Consider the following 14,686-nt stretch of genomic DNA (forward strand, 5'->3'; position numbering starts at 1 on the left):
ACCGGCAGGATCATCAGGCAGGGTGCAAATTGCTTAGCTTTCTGGACGCCTTCTCGGGGTATAATCAGATAAAGATGCATCCTATGGATGACGAGAAAACTGCCTTCATGACTGAGAGGTCGTGCTACTGTTACAAGGTGATGCCCTTTGGGCTGAAGAATGCGGGGGCCACGTACCAAAGATTGATGAATAAGGTACTTGCACCAATGCTGGGAAGGAGTGTGCAGGCGTACGTAGATGATATGGTCGTGACCTCGCCAGAAAAGAGCAAGCACGTCCCGGATCTAGAGGAGTTGTTCACCACAATCGCCAAGTTCAGATTGAAGCTGAACCCCGAGAAGTGCATTTTTGGCGTGGAGGCAGGGAAGTTCTTGGGATTCCTCTTAACTGAAAGAGGAATAGAGGCAAATCCTGATAAGTGTGCTGCCATATTGGCGATGAGGAGCCTGACTACCGTGAAGGAGGTGCAGCAACTTACAGGTCGGATGGCCGCCCTGTCTCGTTTCGTATCGGCTAGCGGAGAGAAAGGCCATCCGTACTTCCAATGTTTGAGGCGAAACAACAAGTTTGTCTGGTCGAAGGAGTGTGAAGAAGCCTTCGTGAAGCTTAAAGAGTACTTGGCGAGCCCGCCGGTTTTGTATAAACCCTTGGTAGGAACCCCTCTCAGCTTGTATTTTGCTGTGACTGAGAGAGCGGTGAGTGCGGTGCTCGCCCAAGATCAAGACCAGGCTCAGAAGCCTATTTACTTCGTCAGCAAGGTGTTGCAAGGCCCAGAGGTGAGGTATCAGGCCTTGGAGAAAGCTGCACTGGCTGTAGTGTTTTCGACGAGGAGGTTGCGCCACTATTTTCATAGTTTTACAGTGCTGGTGATGACCGACTTGCCCATCCAGAAAGTCCTGAAGAAGCCTGATGTAGCTGGGAGAATGGTGAAGTGACCGACATTAAATATGAGCCCCGAGGACCGATCAAAGGGCAGATTTTTGCTGATTTTGTGGTCGAGCTCTCGTCAGAAGCAGCGCGAGTTGAAGGGGATGATTTTCGTTGGGTGCTCTCGGTGGACGGATCGTCAAACCAGCTGGGTAGCGGTGCTGGAGTCATTCTAGAAGGGCCCAACGGCGTGCTGATAGAACAGTCCCTGAGGTTTGCCTTCAAAGCCAGCAACAATCAAGTGGAGTATGAAGCGTTGATCGCCGGAATCTTGCTGGCCAAGGAGATGGGGGCTAGGGTGCTGATGGCTAAGAGTGACTCGTTATTAGTCACGGGACAAGTAACAGGCGAGTTCCAGGCCAAGGATCCACAAATGGCGGCTTACTTGGAGTATGTGCAGGAGTTGAAGAGTTCCTTTGTCTCATTTGAAGTGGTGCATGTGCCCAGAGAGCAGAATGCCCGAGCAGACTTGCTAGCCAAGCTCGCCAGTTCGGGCAAGGGGGTAGGCAGAGGACAGTGATCCAAGAAACTCTGAAGACGCCTAGAGCATTTGTGGCAGACCACCTGGTTCTTCAGATAAGTAAGTCGACTGTGAAAGCAGCGATGAGTCACAGGTCCTTGACTCAGGAGACCTTGAGGTCGCCAAGAATAAGAGCATGTCGGGGGGAGAGGGTGAACATGACGCAGGTCTGTGCCACGCATGAGCCAGACACATGGATAACCCAGTACCAGCGCTGCCTGGCAGATGGCCTTCTCCCGCTTGGTCCGACGGAGGCTAGGAAGATAAAGAAGAACTCCAGCAAGTTCACCATGATAGATGGCGAGTTGCATAGGTTTGGGTTTACACACCCACTCCTAGAATGTGTGCACGGAGAAAAATACACTAGAATCATGGCTGAGCTCCATGAAGGGATATGTCGAAGTCATGTCGGGGGTCGAACTCTGGCTGCAAGAACTCTCCGTGCAGGTTATTACTGGCCAACAATGAGGGAGGACTGCAAGAAGTATGCACAGTGTTGCAAGCAATGTCAGCAGCACGCCAATTGGCACAAAGCGCCTCCAGAAGAGTTAAAGTCAATTTACAGCCCTTGGCCGTTTCATACGTGGGGAATTGACATTCTGGGACCTTTCCCATTGGCGATCAGGCAGATGAAGTACTTGGTGGTGGCGATTGAATACTTCACCAAGTGGATCGAAGCAGAACCAGTAGCCCAGATCACCGTACACAAGATTGAGAGCTTTGTATGGAAGAACATCGTGTGCCGGTTCGGTGTGCCTAAGCGCCTGGTGCAAGACAATGGGACTCAGTTTGCAAGTCACCTACTGAAGAAGCTGTGCGAAGAGGTGGGAATTCAGCAGGTGTTTGCATCCGTCGAGCACCCTCAGACAAATGGCCAAGTAGAGTCCGCCAATCGGGTGTTGCTAAGAGGCTTGAAGAGAAGGCTAGAGAAAGCTAAGGGATTGTGGGCTGAAGAGGTGCCCCGCATAGTTTGGGTGTACCACACCACCGAGCAGTCAGGAATCCACGAGACCTCGTTTAGCTTGGTCTATGGATGTGATGCAATGATTCCAGTGGAAATCCAGGAGAGCTCGCCGAGATTTCAGAATTTCTTGGCGGAAGACTCAAACGAAGAAAGAAGGTTGAATCTGGATTTGCTGGATGAGGTCAGGGAGGAGGCAAGGGTAAAGGCTGAGGTAGTGAAAAGGAGGATTGAGCGAAGGTACAACTCGAAGGTGATGCCAAGGCAGTTTAGAGAGGGCGACCTGGTGATGAGGAAGACCCACCAGTACGAGATGGAAAACAAGTTATCGCCTAAGTGGACAGGACTGTTCAGAATAACCGAGGCGCTCGGGAACGACGCCTACCGCTTAGAAACATTGGAAGGAGGGGCGATTCCTCGCACTTGGAACGCCACACACCTCAAGTTATATTACAGTTAAAGCTTTGTAAGTAAAAACGAACATGAAGAGATTTGCAAGCTTTCTGTTAAAACAGTTTGAAGGGGGCACTCTTTTTTCCCTAAGGAGGGTTTTTAACGAGGCCACCCAATAAAGAAGAGTTTCCAAAGTTTAAAGTTTCTAAGATTGCATGCTTGTTGTTTCGAAAGTTTTAGAAAAAGACCTTATCACTCGTACGTGATTCAAGGCAAGTTTAAAGTTATGCTGCATGTTTTCTAAGTAAAAGTTTTGAAGTCTCCATCGCTTTTCGGCGATTGGCGGCATCAGCTAAAGTTTTAAAGTCCTCATCGTCTTTCGGCGATCGGAGGCACCAGCGACGACTAAAGACCTCCTCGCCCTCGAGCGAGTGCAGGCGAGAAAGAGAAAAAGTCCTCAGTGCATCCAGGGGGGAGGAGATGTACACCCTCGGCAAGTTGAGGCACCAGATAAAGTCCTTCTCGCCGTCAAGCGAGTTCAGGCAAGATAAAGTCCTTCTCGCCGTCGAGCGAGTTCAGGCCAAATAAAGTCCTTCTCGCCGTCGAGCGAGTTCAGGCAAGATAAAGTCCTTCTCGCCGTCGAGCGAGTTCAGGCCAGATAAAGTCCTTCTTGCCGTCGAGCGAGTTCAGGCCAAATAAAGTCCTTCTCGCCGTCGAGCGAGTTCAGGCCAGATAAAGTTCTTCTTGCCGACGAGCGAGTTCAGGCGAGAAAAATTCCTTCTCACCTCAGAGTGAGTTCAGGCAAGATGAACTGAAAGGTCAGGGGTGTTCGTGACCTTAAACGGCGGGAAAGGAAGGAAAACGCCTTTCCCCCTTTAAGTGAAACATCAATATTGACTTAGTAAGACCAGAAAAAACTTCCACGCTTGTAGGCGGTGTGAAGACAAATAAAATCCTTCTCGTTTTGAACGAGTTCAGGTATGGTGTGAAGGGTGAAAGAAGTTCGAAAAATAGCTAAGGTAGGTTCAAAGAGAACACCTCGCTATCCGGCTTATTGTTCTGAAACTCAGGGAGGTAGAGAAGGATCCGAAAGGCACCTCTACCCCCCAGATGAGGGAACGGTAGCCAAGTTATGAAGGCAAAGAAATCTTACATCGCCAGAACCCTATGGCGATCAGAAGAATTCTAGGCGATGACAGGAGTAAAGGCTAACCTTGCCGGGCAGATCAGGTAAACTGTATTGTGATACCAGTTTAAGTTAAAACCTGCTGCCTAGTAAGTAACTAATTGCCTTAAGTTTGCAAGTTATGTTAAATGTCACCGTTTGAAAGTTGGTAGTTGCTCAGATTTTACTTTGAGTTAACAGTTTGATAAATTGTTATGAGATTAATAGTTTGCTCGAGTTCAAAGCAGTGAACAGATAAGCCTGAAGAATCGCTAAGTCAATTTGTTTAAGCGAGTTCTACCAGTTAAGTTGGTCAACCATACAACGGGTAAGAAAGCAGATGAAGGTTAAAGAATGCGAAGTAAACAGAAAGACGAGGTGCAAAAAGCATAAGGAGTTACATAAAGCAATGTCAGTTCAAATACATAAGAAGAAAAGTTACACGTAAAGTTTTTACAAAACAGAAATAAGCACCAAGTTTTCAAAGAGCAAAGTGATGGAGGGAGACAATTAATCTTCAGAGGGCACGATCTTCCCATCCACCACTTCATTGCAGATCGACACCATGGAGACAACGAGCTCGGGATATTGGCACGAGACTTGCTCCAAAGCGGCGTCAAACCCGGCAGAAAGGACTTGGGCGGAGCTTTGCTCGAGCTCTTGAGCTTGCTTCTTCAGCTCGTCAGTTTGCCTCTTCAGCCCTTCAGTTTCTTCGCGAGTCCGAGCAAGCTCTTCAGCAGCTTTCTTGTTTTCCTCCCGAGCCTGGGCCAGTTCCGCAGCAATCCTCATGTTTTCCTCTTGAGCTTTGCCGAGCTTAGCCTTGGTGTCGTCCCTCTCCTTCTCAACTTTCCCGAGTAACACCTCCCGATCTGCTGACCTCTTTTCAAGGTTCTCCACCTTGGCCGCATCTGCTTTCATTGATGCCTCCAAGTTGGCCACCTTGAGCCTGTAGGGTACCAGCTTACTCTCCAACTCAATTTTCTCTTGAGCTAGGAGGTGCAGTTTTTGGCGCAGATCGGAGGCCTCCTTCCGCGCGCCCCTCAGCTCAGCGCTCATGGCGTCCTCCAGCCTTGAATGATCAATTTCTGCCACCATTAGGTTGCAAGACAGTTTTTCTGCCTCCATCCTTATCAAGCGGTTTGCCTCCTTGAGTGCCGCATTCTCATCTTGAAGCTTCTTGCTCGAGTTCTTCACAGCCTTCGTTATGATTGAGGGGAGATCCTCTGCCATCATCTTCAATTTGGCTGTGAAGGGCCCCCAGATCTCTTCGATGGAGGGGGGAAGGTTTGTAGTTGTTGCTGGTGGAGGTGCTGAAGGAGCTTGGTGCTGACTTTCACCACCACCCTCTTGAGTCTGTAGAGCAAGGGGGGTTTCTTGGCGTGGTGGTGAAGTGGGAGATTCGATTATGAGTATTGGAGAGTTGTGAGCACCCTCATCTCCACCTGGTGCGGCCCCAGCAATAGAGGTGGTTGAAGGAGGACCCTCTCCAGCAGATACAAATGGCGTGGAAGCGCTTGGAGGATTCTCAATGAAATTGGGCTCGTTGCCTTCAACCATAGGGGGCGCGACAGCTAAGGGTGTTGCTTGGACTGACGGTGTTGGAGCTGGAGGTGAAGGAGGTGTTGGAGCTGGGGGTGAAGGCGGTGTTGGAGTTGGGAGCGCAGGTGGCGAAGAGGGAGCCACCCTTGTCCTCTTGGTAACGAGGCCATCCTTGGTGGTCTCTTCATCCTCTTCATCCTCTTGTACCACTTGAGGAGTTTTCCTCTTTGGCTTCCTCAAGACAAGTTTTTTTCTTTCAGGGGCGGGTAGTACCCCGGAAGAGGTTGCGCCTTGGGGGGGAGTTGTGCCTTGAGCGGCGGCGATCTCCACCACTGAGTTGGGCACGGTTTGGGAACCCGTCGCCAACTTGTGAGTTCGGGCGATCGCCCTCAATTCAGCCAGTTTACCTTTTCCCAGCATGTTATCTGCACAAGGTATAGAATAGGTGAGCAATTAAAAAAGAAGCAGAAAATACAAACATGTCTGTACAAGGATAACACAAGCAGCACATAGGCTAATAACGGAATGCCGAAGTAGAACGGAAAAAATGCCAAGTTGGTGTTAAATTTGATGGTGAGGTGGGGCTTACTGATGTGGGCTTCGAGTTGACCCTCGAGGAATTCGAAGGTGATTATTGAGGAAGTAGGAAAGTTAATGTGGGCATCAGCCACCCTCTTCCAGAAAAGGCAGAGGTCCTTGTCCAACTCACCCATGTTGTCAGGACTTCTTGGCCTTCTGAAGTTTTCTTTGGAGTCCTTGCTCCTCTAGTTTACCCAATACAAGGGGAAGCCATCGAGCAGCGAGGGGTCTTGATCGTTTTGACGTACTTGGACAAACTTTCCTTTCCAGTCTTTGTAGGATTGCTGGAAGATTGAGAGGATCGATCTCCCAGCAATCCCGTTTAAGCTCACCCAGGGGCGGTCTCCGGGATTCTTGGCCTCGAACAAGAAAAGGAAAACATCTACCGAGGCCGGTAGTCCCAAGTGCGCGCACATGATTTGAAATGCCCTCACGAATGCCCAACTGTTGGGATGGAGCTGGGCAGCGGCAATGTTGAGCTCGGTTAGTAGCTCTCGTTCAAAGCGGGTGAAGGGAAACCTGAGTTTCACCTTCTTGAATAAAGTGGTGTAAACGAAGCAAAATAACTCGTTGTTGTTCCCCTTGTCATCCGCGGTGATTGGCACGTCGGGAGGGCAAGGCAGCACCATTAACTTGTCGTCGTGCTCCTTGTGGAACGAGAGGTTGGGTTCGTCCCCTTTCTTCAACCGTAGCACCGCCAACGCAGAGTTTACTGAAGAGGTCTCCTTCAGCAAAGTTGGGGTGGCCCACGTGTAGAGTTTCTTATAGTCTTGTGTAGGAATGGAGGCTCCTCCGGCGACTGGGGGAGTTGCCTGAGTGGGGTTGGCGTGAGAAGTTACAGGCCTCTCAGCTTGGGTAGAAGGAGCACCAGATGCTCGTGGTGGGTTACGCGCTGGTGGAGGATTTACCCCAGGAGCAACCCTACGCGCTTGAGGCGAAGGATTTCGCGATGGAGGAGGAGGGTTCGCGGTGGTTTTCGTGCGAGCCATCGCAGGAACTGCAAAGGAAAAAGGAAAGGGATGAACAAAGATTGCAGAAAACGACTCGATGGAGGACGAAGAAGGAGGAACGAACCAACAAGAGTTCGCTGGGATGAACGTAATGGAAGACGAAGCCCTAAGCTACGAGAGAGGAGGAAAAGGAAAAACAGCCCACAACGTATGCTTCAGACAGATAATGGATGATGCGAATCGGTTAAAATGCAGCAAATATCAACAGAAAAAGTAAAAGAGGTACCTTTTGATGATCGGATGAGCGTTGAAGAGAGTTGGAGATTGAGAGAGTTTAGAAGCTTCGTGGGTTCGCAGAGAAAAACTTAGAGTGTTTGAAAATGCAGAAAGATGATGGAACAGTGGAAGTGCAAGGGGTTTTAGGGGTTTTTCGAACGTTTTCGGAAGCGCAAACGACAGCTGAAGATGACCGTTGATGAAGCCACGTGTCGAGCGATTGGAAAAAGGGGTTTGGTGGAGCGTCAGAAAAGCAGAGGGTACGGACGTTTGGAATTCCGTGCCAGCACTACGTAGATCGACGATGATGTGACCTCTTAGTCTTTTCGCTGGACAAGTCTTCGCTTAAGACTGGGGGGCTTGTGTACCGACCAGATAGTCGGGAGTGATGACGTGGCAGCAAGCGATAATATAGGCGTGTTGAACGGAACACCTGGTTGACAGAAGGGAAGGAAATCGGGAAGCTCGTGTAGTCGCCAATCGTTAAGTTGGCGTGCTCCGATCTCTAGCATATCTAAATCGGCAGTCACCAGGCTTGTGTCGTAGTCGCCGGATGCGAGCCTAGGCGACCAAGTGATCAGAGATCGCCGAGAGGAGGACATCGCCGAAAGATCAGGAAAGCTTGTTCAAGGCTTTCAAAGGGCACGAGTGCGAAGGATGAAGTTATCAGATGACCATTCCCTAGCTAGCCAGAGGTTGAGGCCAGGGAACAGCTTACCAGGACATACACGATGAAGCAAGTGAAGCAGATCATGATGGCGGCCGGCGAGACCACAGGGAAGGTGTGCATGGTGACCCCCCGTACTCGCCACACAGAAGAGATCGCGCTCCAAGGCAGCTATACACCGAGTTACTCCTTGCATGGGTAACTTAGTCGAACAGCCTGAAGAGTAAGAAGTGACGCTCAAGCAGAGGACGCTCCAGATGGTGACAGGTGTACAGCTGGATGCGAGCCACGTGTCCAGAGGTGTAACCGTCAGGAGAGAGAAAGTGCACAGGTATATAAGGGATTCTAACGAACTTCTGAGGTACGCGCGTTTAGAACACTTCTTTACGCTTGAGAATACTTGAGTACGCTGAGAGAGTTTTTGCACGGTTCCCTGAGTTTCTAGCTTTTCTCTCTTAGAGTTTTGGTGGTTCCGTCACTGACTTGAGCGTCGGAGCGCGATCGGTCGCAGCGGCGCCACTCTGTCTTTTGCAGGTTCTTGAGGTGAATCGAGGTGTGAAGGACAGAAGCTAGCGTGGTGCAAAGCCGATCCAGAGGAAGATACCTTTGACGAGGCAAGGCTCTTGCGTTCTGGTCAACCGGCAGGATCACCTTCCACAATCAAATGGTTCCAGTTGTATTTAACAGTTCATATACCTTTTTTAAAAGAACCAAATAGATTTTCCAGAAATCAAGAACCGAATGAACAAGCCCAGAAAGAACAAATTTATTTTGAATTGAACAAATTTAATTTCTGACAGATTAACAGATAAAGCAATAAAAGAGTGCAAGGATGAAGAGAGATTGAACACACAACGATTATACTGGTTCACTCAAATGAGCTACATCCAGTCTCACCTAATCTAAGGTGAAATCCACTAAACAAACGTATCAAACACACTTACACAACCATTGTTCTTGAACCCTACAAGAAACTTGGCACACTAGCTGAAAAACACTATTCCAGCACACACACTCTTCAAGAAACACTATCAAGAAGAGTTCACAACCACACTTTACAAGAAATTGAAGTATGAAACGAATACACCTGATAGAGAATGCAAAAATATGCCTTAAAACAGTAGAACAGATTGCTCACACAGTGACAACACCTCTAACCAAGCCTTAGAACCAACCAAGAACAAGCACACTTTGTGATTTGGAAAATCTTTCAAGAACACATGCTAATCCTCTGAAATCTCTTATTTCTCTGTTGTAAAACTTGTTTTCTCAATTGTATGATCAACGTTTGAAAGTCAGAACCGACTCTCTTTTTATAGAAAAACATTTTATAACAAACTTTAAAAAACAGTTAAAGCTGTTACAAAAAGCACAGATTGAAAATAAAATGAACTGATTTATTTTCAAAGGCTGTTAGAGAATTAGTTATATGTAGAGGACTTAGTCAAAACTCCCTGGTGCAAGGATAAAACTTGAAAAGCCTTTTAAGAAACCAAAGCACCAGACGAAAAAGAATCTATTCAGTTACAGAAGAACAGATTCATTTTCAAAACAATAACAGAAACTTCTTAACAAGTGAAACACTAATTTTTGATGAAATGAAGACTTAGTCAAAATACTTGATGCACAAAACATGATTTTCAAAAACACTTAATCAAGGCATCAGTTTAAGAAAAAAATCTATTTATTTAGAAAAAAACAGATTCATTTTCTATGCAGAAAGGATATTTTTGCAAAACATGTGAAAAAACATTTTCATAAAACATGTGCTTGCTCTTATCACATGGTCAGGGGTTAAGAGATGAGTTACCTAGCAAAAAGCCTACTTTAAACCCCCTCTAATCTATACCTAAGATATCCTTAAAGCAAAAGCAAACACTAAGGAAAATTACAAATTTGGCTTCATCAAACACATGTCTTGAAGGGGTAGTAGCCATCTTCAACAATCTCCCCATGTTTGATGGAGATAAATCCCCATAGCTCAGTTGCTTTAAGAACCTGTACTGCACCAAATACCAAACTAAAAGGTTGAAACAATGCATAACATGTGAATCAGTTTTAAGGTGCAGAATGTAACTTCCTGTATCACCTAGCTTCACCTAGCATGGTGAGCTATTTTTCTCCCCTTTGGATTCATCAAACAACATTTAAGCATAAAGAAAGATAAAAATAGAAAGATAACACAACCATAACAGTCCAGAAACAAATACAAATTGTTCATCATTACAAAAATATAAACTGATGAAAGAAAAGCATGGAAAGCAAGATACTCCTAATCTTTGTAGTATAATTCTGCCAGCTGCAACTGAACTCCTTCAATTTGATCATCAAGATGCTGAAACCTTGCTTGAGTTGTCTCGAAGTAGGCCTTCTGTTCTGCTGTCATGGCATCAAGGTGATACAAAACCTGCCTCTCAAACATGGATAAGGGTTCACCTCTGTATTCTAGAGTTTGATAAGCAACAATGGCATTTTGATGAGTTTCAGCAACATCTTCATGCATTGATTGTGGAGCAGGTGAATCTCCTCTGATTTCTACAGATGGATAACTCATCCTTTGACTTCCAGCATGATCAACAGATGACTCTTGTCTGTAGGAGTGATGGATAACGTAGCTTGAATGTTCTGCAGCTTGAACAGTGTCATCTTCCATGGGAACAACCTCATCTCCATCTTCATTGTTGAGATTTGAGGCTCCATGTTCTTCCTGATGAGTTTTGCTTTTGAGAAACACCCAACAGTCCTCCACTTTATGAAACCCCATCTTTGTGAGAGTTGAGTTATCAATTTCACTTACAACTTTGATGGTTTCATTTCGCTCATTAGAAGTGTCAATGCCAAAATAGTCAATTAATTTTGAAACAAGAATAGCATAAGGAAAGCGATAATCAGTTAATCTATTAGATTTCAACATAGCTCCATGATGATATACACCCAATTAACCTTGATCAGATTCATGTTATAGTAGAGAAGTATTAAATCTTCTTCATGTAGAACAACATGATTTGTACCTCTAGGGATGAGTTGCCATGCAATGATGTAGGCAACTAGACGTGGAGTTAGGTTTAGATTACCTGCATGGAACCTGTTTATACTCTGGGCATGATTTCTTACACAACTTCTGTAGTATTGAATTTTATTGAACTCCTGAATTCCACTTGTGTTCCCTTTTCCAACCTTTAACCCATAATATTTGATACCAGCCATTGAACTCCACACTTCAATTGTGACCTTTATCTTGATGCCTTTCACATAGGATACAATGTTCTTTTCATCCAGAGTCAAATTTGTGTAAAACACCTTAACCAAGTCAGGATATACATTACCAGTCAATTCAAGCAACTTTTTCAGTTTTTGATGCTTCTGTGCAGACCTGGTTTCAGCCAGTTTTCCAGATTTCAGCCAGGAGAAATCTAGCACCTTGGGTATGTTGATCTTTTTCCTGCTCATCTCGTGAATGTAGGCATTGATTCCTTCTCCATCTCCTACAAACCAGCTTTCTAGAACTCCTTGAAAGTTGCTTTGTGATGGAAGAGGCCCAAACACAAGCCCACATGCAAGCCCACCAAAGGGTAGATTTGGGCCAACCATAGAGTTATGGCCAAGAGGATCCAAGAAGACGTTCTTTTACATGTTCAAATGCCATAAACTCTAGTGTAGAGTAGACTTTAATTTCTTGTCAAAATTAGCATAGGAACTTTATTTGTAATTTTCTTAGAATTAATTTTGGCACCTAAAACACCAACCTAGGTAAACTTAGAGTTTCTAAAAAAACCTCTAAATTTACCAAGGCCGGTCTAGAAAGCCCATGGAGGGGGTGAGCATAAAAACTAGACACACCCCTCCCCATGTGCTCATTTGTGCACCCATGTGCCATGTGCACCCATGTGCTTCACATTTACATTTCATTTGGTTAGCATTAGGGTTGCATTATGGTCCTCCTTAGCCTATAAAAGGAGGAGCCTACACCTTGTATTTTCAAGTTTATTGTGAGTAAAGTTTTGCTGCCATTTTGTGCCAAGCTTTGCTTCTCCTAGAATTATAGGCTCTAAACTTCACTTCCTTCACATCTCCTTGGGCTGGCCGAACCTCCCTATAATCATACCTATCATGCACCTTCAAGATCAACACCACTCTTAGGAGGATCTTGCACACACACCTTCATAGCTTCCGCACCACTTTCTTACATGATTCAAGAAGACCTTCATGAAATGCCATCATTTGGTATCATGAGCTATGGTTCTTCAAGATGAGTTGCTTTTGGTCTTTCATTTTTAGTTCTTCTTTACTTTCATGTTGTTCATCTTATTTTCCATAATTGTCTTGCTGTTTTTTACATTTTAATTTGTTTGGTGTGCTTTGTGGAAGATCCAACCGAAGCACTCTTGTTCAATTGATCTTGAACAAGTTCTTGTGCAAATTGTGATAGGATTCCATACACCTTTGAGTTGCTATTTTCTTTTAGGCTTTTGAGTCTTTATTGCTTTCTTATTTTGGTTCATATTATGCTTTTGAGTCTTTAATTTCTGAATCTTATATGTTTTGTCAAGTCATGTTCATCCACATTGTCAACAATTCTTAGTAGTCCTTTATTTGGCTTGATTGTTTCTTGATTTTGGGTATCTTTAATTGCTTTGAATCTGCTGTTCTTTGATCTTTTGGTGCCATTTTAATTTTAGTTTGAGTTCATATTGTGTTTAGATCCTACACAATTCTATTTCACAAATTTCCATTGTGTCTAAACTTTGGTATCTTACTGTTTTTGTTTCCAGTTTTCAGAATCCCCTGTTTCAGATTTTCTGTGCTGACTGTTTTGATCCAGAAAAATATTTACACTCATAGGAAAATTTTGATTCTCTGGAATTTGCAAGTTTGAAGTGTTATAGAAAGGACAAAAAAAGAATTAGTCCAAAAGAAGCAACAGAAAAAAAATAATAAATCTTTTAAAATCAGTGTGCAAATCTGAGGCGCTACAGCTGGCGTAACTGAACACCAAAATTGCAAAATTTATTAAAAACAATTGGTGCATGCGTTTTGAGTGATTCCAAAGCCAGATTTTAGCTAAGATCTTGAATATCTTGCATATCAAATTTCAGAATCATATCTTAAAAACACAGCTCAGCATAAATTGGGGAAAAACACGTTTCTGGCCCACAACATTTTCCAGTGGTGCTGTTTTTTTTATTTGGTCATCTAAATCTAGTGCCATTCTTAGGATTCTTTTGTGTGCCTACCTTTGTTTTGGTACCTTTTATTTGCTTGCTTAATATTTCTTGAACCTCTTTCTAGTTGTCATAATCTAACTCCTTTTGGTGGTACTGTTTTATTCAATTAAATTGTTTCTTGCTTTTGTTCTTTGACCTCTAATTTGGTGCTGGAATTTATTTCTCCTTTGGTGCTTAATTGAATGGAAACTTGACTTGGGTAAGGTCTAGTCTTTTGATAGGTGCTGGAATTGGAGAATTAAAACCTTCATTCTAAGGGGAAACAAAGCCAAGGCCGAAACAAGCTTTCTTGAAAAAACACTACAAACACTTGGAGGGCCAACAAGCAAAGACAACAAGGAAGTGCATTTAGCAAAAAGAGGATCAACAAAGGGAGTTTTTCTTAATTTCCTTGCAACTTAATTTGTGTTAATTACTTCTTAATTACGATTTAGACGGTGAGTGTGTCTTCAAGGGCTCCAAGTGTCCAAGAAGCCTCACCTAGGGCCGACTAGTATAGAACTCTTTAATTAGCAATTGTTAATTGTTCTTAGTTGTTTCTATATTGCTTAATTAGTAACGCTTTGTATGTGTGGTTGTTTTAAGTTTTGTTAAAAACCGTCTAGCTTTGTTAATTAGTTAGCATGCATTGTTTTTCTTGCATTAAAATCTGATTTCTCAACTTAATTGTGTTCCAAGTGGTTTACTAAGAGAAAGCTTTGTGTGAAGACATTGAGGGATAGTTTTTGGCTAAGGCAAAGGCTTGGTATTTAAGTAGTCCACTGTGACTCACCTCCCTTACCTGGAAGACTACCTTCTTTGACTTCCCTAAATTTTTCTCAAGGTAAAATACTTCTACACACAAAGTTTTAGTCATGTCTTCTCACTCCTCTAAATCTCTTAAAAGTGAGGTGAAATCCTTGAAATCTCTTTTGAAGCAACTTACTAAGGATATTCAATCAATTTCATCTAAACAATTGGAGAATGAGATCAAAACTAATGAATTGACTAAAGCAAAGAATGAGAAGTCTCAATTTTCAAAAAAATTACATTCTCATGCATCTAGCTCTAAACATCATGATTATCTTGGGGAAGAAAGTCTTAGGAAAAATGAATATCATCAACAATTCCCTAGGAGAGCTAGGAAAGAGAGACAAGAAAACCTAACCAAGCATATCTATCACACTCAAGCTAGAGAAATTCCATGTTTAGAATACCTTGGCAATGATCAATTAGCATCTCAATGTTTCAATGAAAGATCTATGATCTTAAGGGACAAAGATGAGAATAGTAGCCAAGAAAAAGAAGCTAGTGAGAGTGAAGAAAAAGTAAAAATAGAAAAGCAAGAGAAAACCCTTGGGAAACAAAAGGCGTGGGAGAAGAGTGTTCCTTCCCACAAGGTCATTCAACAAGAAGGAAAAGTTGAAAATACATTTGAAAATATACCTCTTGTTGAACAACCTAGCCTTACCTTTTGTAAAGGAACACTTGCAAGCCTAGAAAAA

This window comes from Phaseolus vulgaris, chromosome 10 (genome assembly GCF_000499845.2).
Source record: "Phaseolus vulgaris cultivar G19833 chromosome 10, P. vulgaris v2.0, whole genome shotgun sequence".
Taxonomy (NCBI): Eukaryota; Viridiplantae; Streptophyta; class Magnoliopsida; order Fabales; family Fabaceae; genus Phaseolus; species Phaseolus vulgaris.